Genomic DNA, 6,347 nt, shown 5'->3' on the forward strand with positions numbered 1-6,347 from the left:
GGAAAGAGAGCTATAAACGGACCGCAAGCAAGGACCAACATCAAAAAGAAATCTTGCTAAACCTTTAAACTATCGCTTTCATGAAATTTGTGTGCTTAAAATAAGAAAATCTTCACACGATTATAGGAGTAGTCAAGCTACGTGATGTGTGTAGAGATAAAAAAAAAAAAAAAAAAAAAAAAACCATCTTTACTGTGTTATAGATAAATCTACAACTTTGAAAGTGATATTGTGCCTTTTTCACTACATCATAGAATAGTGGAGCGTTGCCGTGACAAGAAATATTATGGTAAGATTGAATAGAATGTGAACGAATTGTCTTAGCATTTTAAAAAATGAAAATTGATGATCGATAGCTATAAGTCTGTAGAGATCAAACCATGTCCTAAAATGCTTTAGAAAAAGCACGAGAAAATGGTTTCTGAAAAACAACCACGTTAGAGTCCGATTTCGATTTGGACCAAAACCCGGAAAGTTAGGACGTTTAGTAGAGGAATTCGTTCCCTGATTTGAATCATAATTCGTGGTTCGCTACAATATTTTTTCTCACAAAAAATACACGTAAATCGAAAATAATTCGAATCACATGATTTAAATCCTCTAACTAAACGTCATCTCTCCTAAAGGTGAACACTTCCGGGTGGCAAACAATTTCGGGTCAACCGATAATACAAGGTAGTAATTGGAAAAAAAAAAACTGTCAAGAGAAATATCATCTCGTATGGATCAAAAGGCATGACTCAAAGGGAGCAAGCACGGTAGCATCAAAGAGCTAACGAATCAAACGAAATTTAAATTCTGACAACAAGAAAACTTACAACAGAAGCTGGAAAGTCAGTAAAGACAAAGGACTTCTATTAGAAACCCAAGCAATCTCAACTTCATTATCTATATTGAAAATGAAAGTTACAGAATATAATGGTTGGTTTAGAACAGTGACGTAGCCAGGATTTATCATAAAGGAGGTCACTCTTTTTTTTTTAATGAAGATTATAATAGTGTTTATAGACTTAATAAAATTAAATATTTTATTTTTTTAAATCTAAATAGTTAACCAAATAAAATATAGATAATTATTAATTTATGGGAGACTAAAATATAATTTATACACATATCTAATATATTAAAATTAAAACTACTATATTAAAAAACAAAAGAAAAAAAAAAGCTAGCCCCGAGCTCCGTCATTGGTTTCGAAGATCCCGACCTCCAAACAAAGTGCACAACGCCTAAAAACTTCTCACAAAACAGACCATCTCCTGTTTATGCTACTAAAAGACTACTGAATAATAGAAACAACTAACAAAGCCACAAAACTAACTAGTTATTAGGTCCTAACATTACGCCCGCCCTAAAGAATCACCTTGTCTCAAGGTGTCAAGTAATCGCAGCCAAATGTCGCCATTTCCGTGCAATTTCCATGCACCCGGATCTTGAAATGTCAAACGGAACAACCAATCTTGGAGAGCCGAATGTAGCAGTGACCAATTCAAGTGTGATTGGAGCCACGGAAATGGAGAACGCAGATTCTATGGTGATGAGGCTTGGAGCAAATGAAGTCGAAGAGTGTCGAACCCAAAAATGTGGGGTTTAGGAATGAAAAAACCCATAGATTTCTGCTATGCCATTTGCAACATTCCCAACATGCCAGAATTCACGCTGGAAGTTCGTGTCCCGGCCCCAATCACGCAGGTGTTGAGAGGCCCAGCCCCAATAGCACCAAAACCGTGGCACCCAATCCAAATCCGGTCGGAATGTTGGAACCCAGCCTAAATCTCACCAAATTTGGCGTTAACAATCCCTGACCCAGCCCCACTAACGCCAGAATCGCGTGACCCAGTCCAATCGGACTAGCCCCAACTTCACAAGAATCGCGCAACCCAACCCCAATTGTGCCGGAATAGAGCAAGCCAGACCTGACCACGCTGCCACTAGCCGTCATCATCAAATCCGTTCGCATGCCGCGGGATTCTTCTCTGCCCAAACTTCAATCATAATTTTCGTCGCATCGGCATTCTAAGCTTCCGTCGTAAAACCACCGTCGCTCGCCTCAGATCTGACCAATCTAGCACCAGACCTCGAAAAATTGCTCAAGTCTTCGTAAACGAATAAGGTTCCTGTGTCGATTAACAAGAGGCTATGGCATTTCATTACCAAATTAACTCTCAAGGTCTAATCCAAACCTAGCAACAATGTTCTAAGTAAGACAGATTGTCAGTCCGCATGCTCTAAAAATCAAAACTCCAATATGAATAATTGAAATCAAATAATATGTGAATAAAAGAATCCAACCTAATTTACTATGCGTCCTTCAACAACTCATGACAGAAATTAAGCGACAACCTCACCATATCTCCATAAGGATTTATTACAGTGTCTTAAAAACCACACATCAAAGGTCAAATTAATTATGATACTATTTATTTCACCGATTTAAATTTTAAATTTAAATTTTGTTATAAAAAAAGAGCAAGACAACTTATCAATAAAGTATTGAAAGTCACGATCTAAAGTCATCGAAGCAACCATTAAAATTTACTAAATTACTAGATTCATCATTGTAGACACAATATGCTTGAAATCAAACAAACTAATTTATATCAACTATTTCCCAACATTAAAGTTACTATATTCTGGCAGTTTTTTTTCTTGTTCATTTTCCCAAAATCAACAAAAGATCATGTCAAATTCATCCTACATTCCTTTAGTAGACGAGGCTTACATTCTTGATCTAAATCAAACTCTTCCCTTGTTAAAGTATAAAAACTATTGTTGGCTCACATTCTAATAGCTTAAGCTTTTGAAATGGATTGGTAAACTAACATGGTATCAAAACGGGAGGTCTTAAGTTCAAACCCCCGTAATTGTACTCTTTATCCTCATTTAAAATTATCATCATGTGTTGGGTCTTTAATATATCTCGGGCTTTAAATATTCACGTGTTGGGCTTTGCAATTAATTTATCCACATGATTGCCCATTGTCCATTGTCCAGCCCACACGTGAGGAGAAGTATTAAAGTATAAAAATTATTGTTGGCCCACCTCCTAATAATTTAAGCTTTTGGGATGGATCGATAAACTAACACCCCCTAATGTCTCAATAGAAATGTACCAGAAAGACCTAAAATTATCTAATCACATGCAAGTTTGTTTGACGTGGAGTCTTACTTAATTAGAAATTAACGTGTATGCGTTTTCTTTTTATGAATTTTTCCTATCTATTTTGCAGTACATTATGAGATCGAAGGTGCTTTTAATTGTTTAAAAAGAAAGAAATGAAACAAATGCTTGTGGAGAGACAAAGTAGAGACGTAAATGAGCTTGTTATATATGCAACACGTGGACATCTACATGCAATTAAAAGGGTAGCCAATATATTCGCAAGTATACCTCATCAACTTCCTCTAATTGAGGTTCAATGTTTAATATGTGTTTTGGTTGAAATGATATAATTAATTCCTATAGAAAATGATATAATTTTTTTTTTCTTAGATTAGACTATGTGAGGAGTCGTTTTCAAAATATTTTTGTCCTAAAGTAATTGTGTTATTTAATAATAATTGTGAAATTTCATTAAAAATAATAGGAGAAGCGTAGATTTAGTTACCTACCCTTAGGTCTTAATTAAGATCTCGTTTCTTTTATCGATTCAAATTTTATTACAGTAACAGTCACATCTAATTTTTTTATTATAATAAAAAGCTCTCACATAAAGTCATATATCAACTCGAATTAAAAACTTGAATCAGTGAACTAAAAGAATCTTAAATTGTCAAATTGAAAAGGGGCCTTCGGCCTCATTCATTTTACTAATTTGAGTTTTAAATTTTAAGTTTCTATAGTTAAAAATTTTTAGAAAATTTCACATCTAACTTTTTCTATTACAATTAAAAATTTTAAAAAAATATCACATCTCAACTCGAATTTACGAAGCGAGTGAGACCGAAATTAGAGAACTCCTCTTTTTTAAGACTACCGGTAGGCTTAAATTCTATCTCGCATTTAATTAACATCGTACGGTGCAAAGGTTAAAACAATTTCTGTACGACCTTTTTAGATGTCATATTAGATTTGTGTTTTTAAAGATTCCTATATGAAAATAAAATAACTAAAAGTCCTACGTGGAAGTATTCAGAAAAAAAAAAAAAAAAAAAAAAAAATTATTATTTCCCTTCTCTGAGTTTGACTGTTCTAGGCATACCCAGAAACCGAAACACGGACGCCGTCGAAGTCATCTTGGGAGACTGCCTAGCCGGAGGCAAACAGCGTTGGAGAACAATATTACTGTTTGACATTATTTGACTATTTGTCAAATATGGTGTACTGCTAGAAAAAGATAGAACTAAAATAAAATAATGGGTTTTGTGCTCTAATTATTCTTAATGGTTTTGTTTGTCTGGGTTTACTTTAGGGGTGTAAGAATTGGACTCGAACTCAACTAATATGTCTGACCCGATCCTATTATACTCAAAATATAGAGTTATTTTTTTTATAAAAAAATTTAAATTCAAATAGGTCCAACCCGTAATATATGGGCTGGGTCACGGGACGGGCATTCTTTAACCCGCTAGGCCCCGACTCAGCCGTGAATACTCATTCCACCTAGTGTAATCTTAAGTCTTTAACCCTAATCACTTCACTTCTCTCTCACTCTTAGTTCTCTTCTCTTCTCAATTCCTTTTGCGCCGCCTACCTACGCCTCACTCAATCTCGCCTCCCTCGCCTCCTTCTTAATTCCTCTTCTCACTTCTCAGTCTCTCGTCATTCCTCACACTCACCGTTCTCCAGTCTCCATTCCTTTTCTTATTCTCACAGTCGCCGACTCTTTGCTTCTTACCGTTTCTTCTTATCAACTGTTAGGAACATCGCGAAGTAAACGCGTTTTGCCGTTTATTATCATTTACCGTTTCTTCTTCTCAGATTATTTGAAATCTTCATTAAAGACAATGAATGTTATGTTAGTGCTTTTGAATGTGTTGACTGTGTTAAACATATGATTGTTGGATTGTTGGATTGTTGGACTGTTGAATGTATTATTTGTTATGATAAATAATATTAACTTATTTACTGTTTTTTTCCCGTTGATAGTTGATACTTGATTGGGAATTAGTAGAGTTAAAGGACTTGTTTGATTGGGAGAGCTTCAAGCTTTGACCCTCAAAATGATGAGGAACTAACTTAATATATGATCAGCTCTCTTAAGGAAAATTACAGCAATTTCATGAGTCAAAAGCGGGCGTTTTCTTCTTGTTCAATCAAAACTTAACTGTTACTTCTCTCCTCTGATTATAAATAAAATACCTTATTTTACTTAAAATGATAATCTAGTTTTTACTCAGCTACAAGGCCTGCAATAATAGAGAGGGCTACAATTTACTCCAGTGCACAGGGTACACAGGCCCAACATCCAGGCCCAAGTTGACCAAACCGCAAACCGAGCCTACTTGAGGTAACCTAAAGGATTACGGATTTATGGGCCTAAAAGAGTGTTGCGGCCCAAATTTTCCTCACCCTAACTTGTGCACTCGACCCAAATTCCAGGCTCAACCAGAGCCTACAGCCGAGTTACACCCCTAGTCTACGTTTGGGTGTGCCATTTGAATAGATATAAATGGTTTGTTCGTTTAATTTTTCTTTTTGCCCTGCAAATTGTTACAATGCAAACCAGAATGTGAAAACAAAGAAGACAAGAAGGCTCTGAACGATCGAAGCATCAATGCATTAGAGCTTTGGAATTACAACAAACCACAAAGCAAATATGAGACATATTAATAAAACCATCAATGCATTAGATCTGAAACATTTTCTATTCTTCTCAGCCACCGCGCAAAACATGACCATCTAAACACTTTCACGTTGTTGAGCCAAAACCAATATATATATATATATATATATATATATATATATATATATATATATTTCAGCTTAAGGTTAGAGAAGAATGAGGTACAGAAAATGGAAAATGCGAATTTGATCTGTATCTGAGAAAAAAAGTTGTTTTACAAAATAAATAAAAAAAATCAGAAAATGGGGCTCAGTTAGATTAGATGGGTTTGAAGAGAGAGAAGATAGAGAAAGTGAGGGTGCGTTTAGAATTCGTTCTAAAATATTTTTATTTTTTATATGAAAATAAAAATGAAAACAAAAACGTTTTTATTTTTATTTTAGAATTATTTTTAAAAATGAGTTTGATAATTTTATTCTGAAATTATTTTTAATTTAAAAAAATTAAAATTGTGTTTGGTGATTTAATTTTAAAAAATATGTAATAATATTTAAAATAATAATATATTAAATAAATAATAATATTAAATATATTAAATAAATATTATATAATAATATATTA

This window comes from Morus notabilis, unplaced genomic scaffold (assembly GCF_000414095.1).
Source record: "Morus notabilis unplaced genomic scaffold, ASM41409v2 Scaffold2224, whole genome shotgun sequence".
NCBI classification, from domain to species: domain Eukaryota; kingdom Viridiplantae; phylum Streptophyta; class Magnoliopsida; order Rosales; family Moraceae; genus Morus; species Morus notabilis.